At 46.9% G+C, this 14,720-nt stretch overlaps 2 long non-coding RNA genes across 2 annotated transcripts; one reads left to right on the forward strand and one right to left on the reverse strand.

Moving 5' to 3' along the window:
* Window positions 1–3,228: 3,228 nt before the first annotated feature.
* On the reverse strand, window positions 3,229–13,017 carry LOC132244084 (uncharacterized). The gene is made up of 4 exons (XR_009455678.1): window positions 12,820–13,017; window positions 9,210–9,269; window positions 3,414–3,501; window positions 3,229–3,316 (listed from the first exon to the last, which is right to left on the reverse strand). It is a non-coding gene; the product is annotated as an uncharacterized LOC132244084 (long non-coding RNA).
* LOC109285229 (uncharacterized) lies at window positions 3,488–9,417 on the forward strand. Its single transcript, XR_002092902.2, has 2 exons — window positions 3,488–8,814; window positions 9,253–9,417. It is a non-coding gene; the product is annotated as an uncharacterized LOC109285229 (long non-coding RNA).
* Window positions 13,018–14,720: the final 1,703 nt, after the last annotated feature.

A 14,720-nucleotide genomic window follows, 5' to 3' on the forward strand; every position in this document is an offset into this window, starting at 1 on the left:
TTAGACCCCTGAGCCAAAAGGCTTTCAGCCCCAACCTCAAATCATCAGCGGCACATTGGAGACCTCTGCCTTCCCCATGAGTGTAGCTTACATACACTGAGGCTAGTCAAGGTGGAGTCGCATCATACCTTTGTCCCTAGGCAGGAAAGATGTCGTGTGAGGATGGGAAAGAGGTGCTGGCAGTAGCTCTTTAAACAAACACAGCAGGGGGGAATAAAATAAACTTCCAGGTATTGTAAAAATAATGTCTAAATCAGTCCAGTGTGCTCAAGTTTCCTGAAAAAAGGATGCCTCCTATCAGACAGAGGGGCAGACTTGTGCACAAATAAAAATTATAAAATAATAAAACTCACACTGGAATCAGCTCCTACCTGAAGTGGATCTTGCCTCAGCTGTGGACAAAGCCATCTGTAAAGAATTGCTAAGCATCCCTCCTGTATGTACCTGATTGCTGAAGTCCTACACTGGAACAGTTCAGTGGTCCTTGCACTGGTCCTGACCTAGAGCGCGCAGTGCTTCTACAAACAGATTGCTTCAAACCCTTGCACCCATAACAGGCACTTGTGCTGCTCCACATGCTCAACCCACGTAACTCTCTGGATAAAAAAAGTGATCCGTGATCCCTGTGCGTGTAACTGCCCCGTCCTCATATCCTCCTGTCACTCATCCATCCTGCTGGAAGTCATATTTTGTTTTCAAGCTCTACCCTCTTCTACTCTGAAATCATATATGGAATAGAAAAGAGACTAGGAAAGGACAGACATTTTAAAAGCTTTTATTTGCAGGAAATACATATTAAAAAGGTACTAAATCTAAAAGGTTGCAAGAAGTAATGCTTGGATCAACTATTCTGGCTTCAAAATGGTGAGAATATTTTGGAATAGTGCAAGTGGGGAGGAACCATTATTCATGAATTGTATAAATTAATTAATAACTAGCACAACCAGCATTTTCAGTAAGAAACAGAAACTGACATGGGGCTTTTCAAAGAAAGATCCAGGCTAGGTACTTTGAGCAGAGCAATTTCATGCACCAATACAAATTACATACTTACAGTAACTGACATTTAAGAATAGCCATAATAGGAAAACAAATAAATCATGGTATTTTCATTAACCAGTGGATTCAGAATCACCTCAGTTTAATTTTTAATAGGACTGGCAATTAGCAGATTTCAACTGGTGCTAAAAGCTTCAGGATTCTCTTCCCTCCATGTAAGATCACCTTTTCTTAAACTTTTCCTAATCAATTTAGGGTTAAAGCTAAATCAAAATGGTCTTTAAATGTAGAGGAGTTTCCAGACAAAAGTGCAGGTTTGGAACTTGTTTAGCTAATTCAGTTTTAATATCCGATTTAAATAAGACTGGAACAACTGTCCTATGTAGACACCCAATGAGTGTACAGCCTCTTTTCAACAGGATATTCAATTCCCACGTCTCTCTTTTTACCCCTACCCCTTTAATTTATTCTATACATTGTTCTCCAACCTTTCCCCCCAGATCACTCCTACTCCTCCACCCCCTTTTAGCTCTGACTCCCCTTTATTGTTGCTGATTACTGGGGTTTCTCCCTTCCCATTAAATTATTCCTGTTCCTCTCCAGCACTGTTCAGTTCTTATTTGTCCACTACAACCCTCTTCCCACCTTGGGTCTCCCCATCTCATTTTCTCTGCCTGCTAAAAACTACAGCCCTCCACAACGTCCTTCAGGATCACGGATACTACTGGCAAACAGAGTGAACACTAAAGGTGATGAGATTTGCTGTTCAACCATGAGCACGTAATGCTATCCAGGCATATGAAAATCCAGAGATCTGTTAGCCTTCTAGGATTTAGGGCCCTAGATACTAATGACTTCATTTTGAGAACTGCTCAGTCCCCACTCCAGATTCTAACTGGGCAGTCCTAATTCACTGGGAGTCTCCCCTGGGCACAGTCATGGTCACCACAAAATTGTCACTTGCACCTGCCTATGCTTGGTCAGTCTGCTCTCTCTCTGTCAGTACGGGATCCCAAAGACCCCATCGGGATCCCAAAGACAAGCCACTTGAATCCTCCCCTCCTGTTCCTTTCCCTTCCCATCCCAACATTGTTACAAATATATGTGTTTTTTCTTTTATTTACTATAGCTGCTATGATAACTGCTATGATATCATAAAATATTTAGGGTTTAGAGTAGTGGGTGGGTGGGTGTTTGTTGCCACCTGGTTGATTGGCAATTGCTGTCGATGTTGGTGGTGAGCTCTTCTGTCTTTTTTTGGACTACATTTCCCAGCATTCCTGAGCTCATTGATCTTCATATGGTTTCTAATGGGGACTCCCACTGGAACCCTCCTGTTCCCTGCCCAGGTACACTGTCAGTCCGCTTGTATAGTGCCACATACGGCTTTTGGAGGTGTGTTGTGAATTGTTTTATAAATGTCTTGGAAAATGTGGGTTGCTGTTCATCTTGGTCCCCCACTCACTTAGTCTACCAAGAGGTATAATAGTTAACCTTCTCACACACATGAGGGGTGGAGCTCATTCAGATGTGGGTGATGGTGCATAATGCCCCGCTCCCACAAGCCACTCACAGTCTGGAAGCAGCAAACCCTTACCCAGTCCAGATTTCCTCCCCCTTCCCCTGATCGTCCTCCCTTCCGCCCCCTGTCAGCAACACTGCACACCCCTGTAGGCAGACACAGATTTAAAGTGTATATGAATTTATTTTAACATAACCAAGAGAAAGAACAAAGCCCTCCTAGGTGTTGTTGTCAGCAATATATCCTGCCAGACAATCACGCACAAGGGCGGCCTCACCAGTCTGTCCTTGAGGATATCTCCTTGGTCCCTGTGCTGCTGCCCAGACATGTCTCTGTTGTTTGGCCACTGCCTGTTGCACTTCTTCCCATGACTCCTTGAAAACCTCTCCGCAGCTCTCACAGATATTGTGCACGTAGGCTGCCACTACAGAGGTCATGATATTTTCTTGCTCCAGCTCCAGCTGGCACATAAGTGCCCTCCATTGTTCTTTCAGTCAGCCAAATGCACATTTCACAGCCATCCTGCAACTGCTCAGGCAGTAGTTAAAAACCAGCTTCTCCAGGTCAGCATCAGCCTCCATAAGGCTCCATAAGCCAGGGCTTTAGGGGGTAGGTAGTGTCTGCTAATACAACCAGAGGAACGGTGACTGCGGAACACTGTCTTCTCCACGCCAGGTGCACAGTGCCCACACACAAAGTTGGTGGGACATAGCCTAAATATGACCCGGGATGCTGCATATCCTGGGCATCAGGTCTTGCAGGCAGCACCCTGCCCCTGGACTTTTGGTCATGGGTCTGAAATGGAATGCGATGGAGTTCAGAAGGTTTCCAATATTGAAGGAAGTCATGTAATCACTCACTCCCAAGTTTCAAACTACTTGGAAAAACTTACCATTACAGTGATACTGCAGCTGTCGTCAGGAGCTATGTCCACTGCAGTGGTGGCACATGACGGGGGGCAAGGTGTCGCAGGACATACACTATAGGTAGTAGAGGCGGGGCAGAAGAATTAAGAGAGGGTAGAAAATTAAGGCATTATTTGTCTCCCCCATTTTGAAATAATATTTGGTCTGAGCGGACCTGTCCCGACCTGAATTGCATGCTGTGAGGGAGGGAGGAGTGAAGAGTGAAGGAGGGTAAAAAAGGAAAGCACAGCAGCACCTACTGGCTAGAGGCCAGAGCACAGTGCCCCTTCATGGAGAAGGGGATTAAATAGAAGTCTTTGGAGTCTCTGGCTGTTTGCATGAGCAAATCCATAGTTGAAGCAGCATAACTGGAGAGCATCGCATATTAAAACATCTCTGAGTAGTGTTAGTTTCAGGTGCTAAATGGAATTTAGAGCAGCATGAAATCCTGGGTTGTGCAAACACAAACAGTTGCATTGACCTAAACGGGAAATATCATTTGGTCCACATATGCCCAGAAATGCTTTAGTGGCTTTAGCTTGCAATTGCCATAGGTAACACAGGCACACACAGAAAATTTTGGTTCCAGTGTAATGTCACAACCCAAAGTTGTGAGTTTTTGTTTGTGTGTGCTTCAGCATTGCTAAATTATGTTCCCGCTAAATTGCAGCTTGCTTGCACGGCAGAGTTCTCCGCTGCGGAAGAGAACTCCGGTGCAACGCGGGATTTCCCGCCAATTTGTAGCTTTCTTTGCATGGTGCATTTCTTTTGCATCTCAGAGATGCACGGTGCAAAGGAGTTCCCGCCATTTGTATGAGAGTTCGTGCCACCTTATTGGCCGACTCTAATATATGCACACGTAACGGCTAGCGATTGGCTTGCTAGCCGTATAAAGTGCTTGGGTGGCTTCCGCCCAAGTTGGAGAGAAATCACTTGGAGAGAAATCACTTGGAGAGTGTGAAGATCTCTAAGCATTGCGGATCCTCACGGACCCAACGCATTTCTTAAGCAGGCAACAGAGGTCTAAACAGCCTCTGGCCTCTCCCCGTCGCCGAGCGCAATCCTAGACGTATCCCTTTCCTATATACTCAATTTTCGAACCCACGGAAATTTAACAACTCTGGGGCCTGAGAACCGAACAGAGCCCACGGAGCTTCGACAACTCCATGGGAAAGAAATTGCCGAACCCGCGGAGCCTAAACAACTCTGGGGCCAAAGAACCGAATTTGTCATAGTCCTCCAACGAGGATTTAAGCGGAGCTGCACCTGGAAACTATCCAGCCTACACCGCGACCATCTTGGGTGTAAGTAAATAATCTTTAAATCAACCATTATGCCTCTGTGACTAATTCTAGCCCGTGCGCGCCTTGCCGCCGCACGGTCCTCTCCGGCCCCGCGTGCCCAGGCTGCTGGCCACAGCCCGCGTGCGCAAAGACGGGCCCGGCTCACCCCCGGCCCGCACGTGGCGACGAGGATGGGATCAGGAGAGGACACGCTAGAGCTAGAATTGGTTCAGAACTGCCCTTGGCGTGATAACCAACGCCAAGTGAAAAGCTTTGAGGAGATGGAGGCGCATATCGCTTACCACCAGGCGGGCAGAATGGGTGAAAGATTTGTGAGCGGACGCCTGTCGCTACAGGGAGAAGAGGGAGTCTCCGAAGACGGAGCCCCGAGAGAGAGGGAAGTGTATTTGCTCCCCGCGGCGTTCGGGTGTATAATGAGAGACGAGCGGGTCCTGTTCAGACCCCTCGATACTGTGTCCCTCGCCGGACCCAACCCGGCGGGCGAAACAAACCCGACTTTCACCCTGGAGTGTGCCCGATGCCTATGATATGCTCGGGAGAGTGAAGAACCGGAATCGATCGGCCGGTTCCCTCCCCTCGTGGCGGCTAGATTAAGGGGTCGCAAGCTACCATCCGAGCTCCGCGAAGACCTGGAAGCGGAGGAACGAGCCGCAGATGAGAGGGTGGCCCCGTGGTACAACAAGGGGGAAGAATGTAGTGCAACATTTCGTACTGTAATGAATCTAATGCACAAGAACTTAAGTTTGAAAACCCAGCTGCAGATGGCGATCCAAGCGGTCAAAGAAGCGGCTGAGAAAAGGGAGCCTGAAACGCCAGTCCAAGATGGTGCCGAGCAAGAGGGAGACCGCGTGGAAGAACCGGAAAAGAAGGGTGGAGCTTCGGAGGAACCCGCGAGAGTTCGGTCAGCGACTCCGTCCATCGACGCAGTGTCGTCGCCGGCAACCCCGCCTAGCGACGCAGCAACGCCCCTACCGACCACACCTTCCTGCTGACAAAGGAGAGAGTCAAGCGGAGGAGTGCATCCGCCCCTCCTGCCTAAAGCAACAACAGGAGCAGTAACTCCCACAGCAGCAGTTCAGCCTATAACAACATCAACTCCCGAAAGAACAGCTTTCCCTACAACAACGACTGATCGAATTGCTACTGCCTACTATGCTCGCACCAGAGCTGAGTTGCAGGATTTGTGTAGAGCATCAAGAATCCAACCTGAAGAGACTCTAGCTGTATGGTTAGGACGTTTAGTCATGGAACTTGGATCCGACCTGCTGAACCAGGAAGAAGCAAGCTTCCTAGTTAGACAAGCTTCGTGGAGTAGAGGACATGTCACTGACATCGACATGATAACAGTTAATACTCACTGGCCTATTCCACTGCCAGCGCTTGTTGCAGGACTGATTAGTCAGAAAGCCCACGTGTGGCATGCAGGACGGCCAGAATATACCGGCGCAGAGCATCTTATGCTAGCAATCATCGGCGTCTCGTACTGTGCCTGGAACCCCAGAGCATGTGCGCTGGGACTGACATCACTCCAGCGAATAAGACCATGGCCTCATTGTCACCTACGAGATCCTGGAACCGTTCCAGTAACCGTTCACAGTCTAGACAGTTCCCTTGAGGTTTATGGGCAGAAAAACATCGTCGTCCTTCAGATTCTGCTCAGTCCAATGGTGAACCAACCTGTAAGTAATCTTCTTTGTCAGTTGTCATGACTGCGTATCCTGATGGAGCCAAGATTGTCTCTTGATCGGGACTGTCAACACCCAACCGGACCTCAAGGCACTAGACGTCGTGAATCCGACCTTCCACCACTGCCACTGAGAACCTTAGAGGAGCGATACATGTTTGGATTTCTCCTACAGCGTTCCGGACTCAACAAGCGGCAGCTTCGGATTTTAGGAGATGCAGGCCAATGGCAATTGGCCTATGAGTTAGGTTTTCATTATTTAGAAGAGCCAGATGATGGATCCTCTACGATTTCGTCCAATTGAGAATATGAGCCATTAAAACTGTTTAAATCTGTAGAATAAGATCATTAATCTATTTTTTGAGAGTTTTCTGTTTACAGATCTGAGACTCAGAGTGCGTGTCGAAGAGGAACCCTGAGAGGGATGACATCACTGAAAGAAGTGAGGGCCTGACGCGCAACTTCACCATGATGTCCACTGAAGCCGTGATCGTGCAATTTTGTTATGAATCAGATTATGTGTTTGTGTTAATTATTGTTTCTTGATTGTTATGTAACTTAATCCCAGGGCAGCGAATTTTATGTTTGTTTATTTGTTTGTTTGCTTATCTGTTCGTTTGACAACTCACGACAAGGTTCTAGAGTGATGAGTGTATAGTATAATTTAGCTATGCTCTCAGCAAGGGGGGATGTCACAACCCAAAGTTGTGAGTTTTTGTTTGTGTGTGCTTCAGCATCGCTAAATTATGTTCCCACTAAATTGCAGTTTCCTTGCACGGCGGAGTTCTCTGCTGCGGAAGAGAACTCCGGTGCAAAGGGGGATTTCCTGCCAATTTGTAGCTTTCTTTGCATGGTGCATTTCTTTTGCATCTCAGAGATGCACGGTGCAAAGGAGTTCCCGCCATTTGTATGAGAGTTCGTGCCACCTTATTGGCCGACTCTAATATATGCACACGTAACGGCTAGCGATTGGCTTGCTAGCCGTATAAAGTGCTTGGGTGGCTTCTGCCCAAGTTGGAGAGAAATCACTTGGAGAGAAATCACTTGGAGAGTGTGAAGATCTCGAAGCATTGCGGATCCTCACGGACCCAACGCATTTCTTAAGCAGGCAACAGAGGTCTAAACAGCCTCTGGCCTCTCCCTGTCGCCGAGCGCAATCCTAGACGTATCCCTTTCCTATATACTCAATTTTCAAACCCACGGAGATTTAACAACTCCGGGGCCTGAGAACCGAACAGAGCCCACGGAGCTTCGACAACTCCGTGGGAAAGAAATTTCCGAACCCGCGGAGCCTAAACAACTCCGGGGCCAAAGAACCGAATTTGTCGTAGTCCTCCAATGAGGATTTAAGCGGAGCTGCACCTGGAAACTGTCCAGCCTACACCACGACCATCTTGGGTGTAAGTAAATAATCTTTAAATCAACCATTATGCCTCTGTGACATTCTAGCCCGTGCGCGCCTTGCCGCCGCACGGTCCTCTCCGGCCCCGCATGCCCGGGCTGCTGGCCACAGCCCGCATGCACAAAGACGGGCCCGGCTCGCCCCCAGCCTGCACGTGTAAAAGCTTGTTTAAAGCAGGAAATATATATTATGTTAGAAAAATGTATCAACTAAAGCTGGTAGACTTTTTCCCTTTAAATGCTTCCCCCCTCCTCCCCCACGCTGCCCCGCACCCAAGTGAAAAGGAAAAACAAATTTTTAAAGCTACATGAAATTCATAATTCCCTCCCACCCTCCTTGCCTTTTCTTAATCCCATACATTTCCAGTGAGGGGAGATTTCTCCAGAAAGTTATTTCTTTTTCTTTAAGCTAAGAAGAAGAGTCATGTAGATTTATTTTCTCTCAGTTATTAGCATTCAAAAATATTATCCCTACTTTTCTGGGTGGGAGAGAAGAGGTAGGAAGATAGACTAAAAGAAATTGAGGAAAAAATATTGACAGTGTTTCTCCCTTCTCATTCCAAACAAATAAACTAACAAAGACATCAGACTAGACACCAGGAGGGGCTACTTCACAGTCAGGGTGGCTAGGACCTGGAACCAGCTTCCAAGAGAAGTGGTGCTGGCTCCTACCCTGGGGGTCTTTAAGAGGAGGTTAGATGAATATCTTGCTGGGGTTGTTTGACCCTAGTACCTTTTCCTGCCATGGCAGGGGGTTGGACTTGATGATCTGCTCAGGTCCCTTCCGACCCTACCAACTATAAAACTATGAAACTATGAAAGACATGCACCAGATATTTTGTTGTAGTATATAACATTTCTGAAATTGAAACTATCTTTTACTTGCTCTCTCTCTTTTTCCACTCTGTTCAACAGTTGAGTAGAAAAGTGAGAAGAGTTGTATATACTTCACACTTCTGTTTTTCCATCATCATAATTTGGGTTTGAAGAGGAAGAAAGGTAAGAATCTGGGGTAACTTTTCCCAATTTTTGTAATAAAGAATATTATAGAAAAAAATGATTTTCATACCATTTTCCCCCTATTAAAACACTACCATGTTAACTGTGGGATAATGAGCATAATGGTTCCAAGCACAGATAAGGATTACTATGTTTAAATGCATCAGTACTTGTGGTTAATCATAGAGGAGAGAAGAGAGAAGTGGTTAAAAAGAAATGAACCAATAGCACAGTCTTAATGAACTAGATGTTAACACCTTTTTATCCAATGTACCCATTTTCTTAAAGAGCTAAACGTCCTATAGTAACCACTGAAACATGGACAGGTTTTCTAATGCAAAACAAAATCGTGCATGAGAATTTTCCCATGAAATGTAGTCACATGAAAAATTTACCTTTCTGATCTGGTCTAAGAGGTTTACTCCTTTTTTTCAACAGTTCAACTGACAAGCAATCTGGGGGAGGAAAAAAAAAGAGAAAAGCTGAGAGAAATTCATAAAGAATGAGGCAATATCCTTTTATTACTTCAAGTTAGTATATTTTAAATGAGAGAGGAAGGAATACCCAAGGATCTTTGAAATAAAAAATTGTGATTTAGACATAGATATATTATCAACACTTCAAACAGTAGTGTAAACTGGGGTGGGTGGGTGGGTGGGGCACATGCCCTGGGCACTGCTTAAGGGAGAGGGGCACCTCACCCTCCCCTCCCTGGTTCCACTTGCACTTCCAAGCTATGCACTGTAGTAGGGTTACCATATGTCTGGATTTTCCCAGACATGTCCTCTTTTTGGGGCCCTTGTGCTCCATCTGGGCGGGTTTTTTAAAATGCCAGCAACTGTCTGGGTCTTCCCTTTCCCTCTGCTTTTGCTCGAGGCTGGGTGCAGTGGCGAAGCCAAGTGGCTGTCAGGAGATCCATGCTCTCTGTGCAGGCCCCAGAGGCTGCTGGAAGGTGTGTGCTCAAGGAAGCTGCTTGGGCAGCAGAGTTGGGAGGGTCAGGGGCTGCATGTTGTCATGACCCAATGATTGTGTGTGCGCTTCGGCACTGCAGAATTATTTCCCGCCACATGGAGCTTTCTTTGCACGGTGCAGTTCTCAGGTGCAGAGAGAAAACACCGGTGCAAAGGAGTTCCCGCCACCCGTATGTAAATTTGTGTCCCACTATTGGCTGTTTCTAAATTATTCCCACATGGCGATTAGTGATTGGCTTGCTAGCCGTATAAGAGGTTTGAGCAATATCCGCCCAAGCCGGAGATCTCCGAGAATCTCGGGAGGACCCCGAGATCCCCGATTCCGAGAATTCCGGGAGAAATCCGAGAGAATTCCGGAGAGAATTCCATGATTACCTCATGGATTTCTACGTAAATCTCGGACCGACTAGTGGCCTGATCAGCTACTAAGAATCTCTCCCCGTCATCAAACGATCCCGATGTATCCCTACCCTGCGCGCTCGTCGAGAGTCATATTTCGGACTCTCATTTTGGTATCCAGAGCTCTGTCCGGTTTGTTAACAAGAAGCTCGAGTTTCCTACAGCTCTTGTTCGTGTTCGTTTTGCGGAGCCTAGCAAACTCCGTGTGTGTATCTTCGGTGGAGCCTAGCAAACTCCATGTGTGTTTGTCTGTAACTGCAACTCAAGAAAGTTTTCCTGCCTGCACCGCGACCATCTACGGTGTAAGTAAAGTTTTCTTTGTTCAACCGCTACGAGTCCGTGCCTAATTCTAGTCTGTCGTGCAAAAGTACCCACCCAACCATTGCAGGCTCCTGGCCACAGCCCGCCGTGTGCCCCGGAAAGCCTCGGACCGCTCCCGGCCCACACACATCAGAAGTGCAGAGCACCTGCAGCACTAGGACACAGGTGGCTGGAGGAATGAGGAGTACCAGCAGGGCTGGGAGGGTTACAGGGAGCTGTGGGGGGCACTGGCAGTGCCAGGGGGGCTGTGGGTCAGGAGTGAGGGGCACCAGCAAGGGGTGGGGTCAGGGTACTGCTGTTTAGAAGTGAGGGGCACTGGCAGGGCTGGGGTCAGTGGGTCTGGAGTGAGGGGTGGCAGCAGTGCTGGGGTGGTAGCTTGTCAGTGAGGGGCAACAGAATGGGCAGGGGCAGCATGTCCCTGCCCTTCCACCATTACATTCCTCCCCTCCCCATCCCAGACAGGTGTCCTCTTTTTTGGACCTGTAAATATGGTAATCTTACCTAGCAATGCAGGCAACATGTCATAGAGCACAAGTGAGTTGGGAATCAGTTTTGCTGAGTGACAGTGACGTTCACCAATACTGGGGTGGGGTGGCGGCAAAAAAAGTTACCCAATTTTTTCTGGTGCCCTCCCAACATGGGCTTTGACAGCAATAAAAGGAATGAAAGTTTCCTTCCCAGCACAAGCGACTCCATTTCCACTGTAGAGAACTACAGTTCCCAGAACACCTCGCACTCCATGACATGTTGCCTGCACTGCTGCTTGATTGCCTGGACTAGTGTTGCCTAGTACAGCAACAAGAATGAAAGAATAGCATGTTCCACCTCCATTTCAAATTATCTCAGGTTATCTTAACCACAGCCACTAAAACAGAATGACTAGTCTATAGGATACTTAAACATGCCAATTATGAAGGCATGGAAACTAAGGGCAAGATCCCAAAGAGGTGCTCAGGCATGAAAACACTGACAGCGAGATCCTATTCCACTTACAGCCCCAATGACAATTATGTGGCTGTGTAAATGCTGATTTTGGCACTTAGGAGCAGTTTGCAATTCAGTTCTATGGATGTAGTATGGACATACAACCATAGATGCAGCTACTGTGCATGCTCAGTAGGGCTGCCCTCTGGGGCCTTCTTTTTACATGGATAATGCTCAGGTATACTTGCTCAGCTATTTGTTTAAGCCCAGGTATGCCCAGAAATAGTAGCCAGGTAAAAAAAAAAAAGTCATGTTAGCCGGTGTTCAGTGTAGGCAAATGAGGAAAGAGCAGTGGATATTAAATGACAGGTTGCAGCCCAGTAGCTTAGTGGTTTCCTGGCACTTGCCCAGGAAATGAAGGACCTGGGTCCCAAGCCCCATACCCTTCTGCCTCACCTAGTGGGGGTTAATATGTAGCAACCAATAATGAACTAACTGGCTTGAGCCTTTCTAGTCCCAGAGCCAAGGGTTGGCTTGTCTACACTGCCTCCCATGCCAAGACCAGAACTAGTGGTAAAGAGCAGGCCCCAAAAAAACCAAGTTCACCATGAACCAAGACTCAGAAAATGAGGCACTGCAGCAAGTCTGGCGTGTTCCTGAGTGCATGTTCCTGTTCCCTTGTCAGGCTGTCTTGAGCATGCTTCTTTGCATGCATTTTTGGATGCACTAAGGCACTACAACATTTTTTAAAAATTTGGTACACCAAGTAGGAGTGGAAGGGCGGCACATGTGCTTCAGGAGTACCCTCAGACACAGCAGGGAAGTGGTGCAGGCACGCCCAAAGCCACCCCAGTTTTCCCTCCTTGGTTCCTTTGAATTTCCTAAGAGTCTCCTTTACTGCACTATTTGTTCTTCACTGGTAGATTATCCACATTTTGTCTCCCTCTTGCATGGACTATCATTCCTGAGTTACAAAGCACTATAATGTGTTAAGAAAACATTTTAAAAAAAGGTGAGGGGAGGCAGAGAGGAGGTATTAGCTGACAGCAGCCACTTACATTTTCATTACAATAGCAGCAACAATACAGACTAATTTACTTCTATTGGCTATTTCCAGACAGAAAGGACCACCTTTTAAACATCCGTAGTTAAGGACTCTATTGCCAGACCCAAGACATCTTACCCTGTAAGCCTAGGCAGCATCCTTTATAGGAATTACAGAATGAGCCCTGTGCTCCCTGGATCTGTCACACACAAGGCATACAGGCTTCAGATCCTCCTAACAGAACAGTTTCAAAGGTTCCTCATGTTCACCACATATGTGCTCCACTCCTTTTTTTACCCTGCCCCTTCAGTTTTTTAGCTATTTCTACAAAATTCACCAACTCACAGTTCTTAAAGATTCGCTGTGGATATATCTCTCTGCATTGTGGACAGGAGACATCTTAATTTGTTCCTTCCCAACAGTGGGCAATCCAGATTTGGCAGAAATTGTGCCCACAACCTATAGTGACTGGGTCTTTAAGATAATCCAGAAGGATGGAACAAGATGCCCCATGCTGCGGCTCTGGACAGGATTCCCAGTGGCCATGGCTCCCCGCGGGATGTGCAGCAGCTTAAGTTTAGTTTCTCAGAGCTCTGAAATCAGCTCTCTTTGCAGCAGGAACTGGGTGTTTCCACTTAGCTTGCTAAACTTCCTGTCCTGAAATCAACCTGTTGGGGGGGGGGGAAAGTCATGTTTCTGTTTGCTGTGCTCGCACAGAAAACATGGATAAATTGGAATTATTGATCAGTTACTTATGGGGAACAAAACCCAAAAGGATCTTGCCATTACTTCAGATAATCTATATACAGCATGGAAACATTGTTATCCAAACCCAGGCATAATCCAGTTTATATGTCCAGCCAGCCTCAATAATCATGGTTTACATCAGTGGTTCTCAACCATTATAGACTCAAGCCACCCCTCTATAACTTGTGGATTGAGCAACACACCTCATTAAAAAAAAATAAACTGATTTATTCCTGGGCTTACCTCCTTGCAGAGGGAGCAGCAAGGTAGGGAAAGCCTTAGCCTGCCTTTATCTGTTTATCTCCTCCCACCTGAAACCTGAGCCTACCTCTATCTGTTTATCTTCCCACATTTGCTGGGACACCCTTCAAAGGATCTCACTGCATCCTGGAGTACCCCAGCAAACACCCAGGTTGAGAATCACCACCTTACAGTATCAAGTTTTTCCATCTATTTAGTTGGTCTAATAGGAGATAGTCACATTTACCCAAAGGACCTTCTCTTGCAATAGCAAAGGTATTTATTTGTTAAATTGACATGCTCCGCTCCCCAAAACACTCAGGGCAACTTAGAATAAAGAGAAATATAGAAGCTAAAAAAAATTTCTACATTAAAAAAAAATCCCCCCCCCAATAGTTTCCAAAGCAGTTAAAAAAGTTTAAAAGCAATCTATCCCACAGCACTCACTCCCTTGCTTCTACCCTAGGAGAGCACTCCCCACCCTAGCTTCCCAATCCACATTCAATACCTCTGAAAAGAAAATAATTCCCCTCCACCACCCAGACTCTGTCCCATTCCCACTCATGCCCACACCCCTGCCTCACACACACTTATTGCCCCTTCCTAGCTATGCCTCCCTCTCTCAAAAGTGTTGGGATGGGGAAAGTACAGCTGTCTCCAACCATTCATGATCTCCTTCCTTGCAGTGGAAATCCATTGCACAAAACACACTCACCAAAATAAACCTTCCAACAACACCCACCCCAGAGCAGCCTGCAGTCCCTTCTAAAGCCCCAGGCTGGCTGGGACTCCCCCCACCTTAGCTGGCTGTATGTGTGCCTACTTAGCCTTCCAGCCCTTCTCCCACTCCGGGTTTAGCTCCAAGAAGCAGGGGGGAGGAAATGGGGAATGAGAAGAGCAGTGATGCAGTAGCAGTCCCTGCCAAGCTGAGGCTACTTCACTGCATTTGGGGCCTGGCGGGCTGGTAACAGCAGCATCTTCATCACCCCAGGGGGATCGCTACTCAAGGAACTTGACAATGCCCAAATACAGACAATGCCCAAATCCTTTGATTCAGGTGCAGCTGGTCAGAAATTCTGATATGTAAAAGCTGCTTTTTGGCACAAACAGGAGGCAAATCAGTGTGTGTAATTATTTCATGGAACAGAAGTTAATTGAGAAACATAAATATGAAATATGTTGCAATTTTCATCCAAAACTAGATATGTTGATGGGGCGGGGGGGAGGGGATATTTACTTGAAACAAAATAAACTTCTCA

This window comes from Alligator mississippiensis, chromosome 11, assembly GCF_030867095.1.
Source record: "Alligator mississippiensis isolate rAllMis1 chromosome 11, rAllMis1, whole genome shotgun sequence".
NCBI lineage: Eukaryota > Metazoa > Chordata > Crocodylia > Alligatoridae > Alligator > Alligator mississippiensis.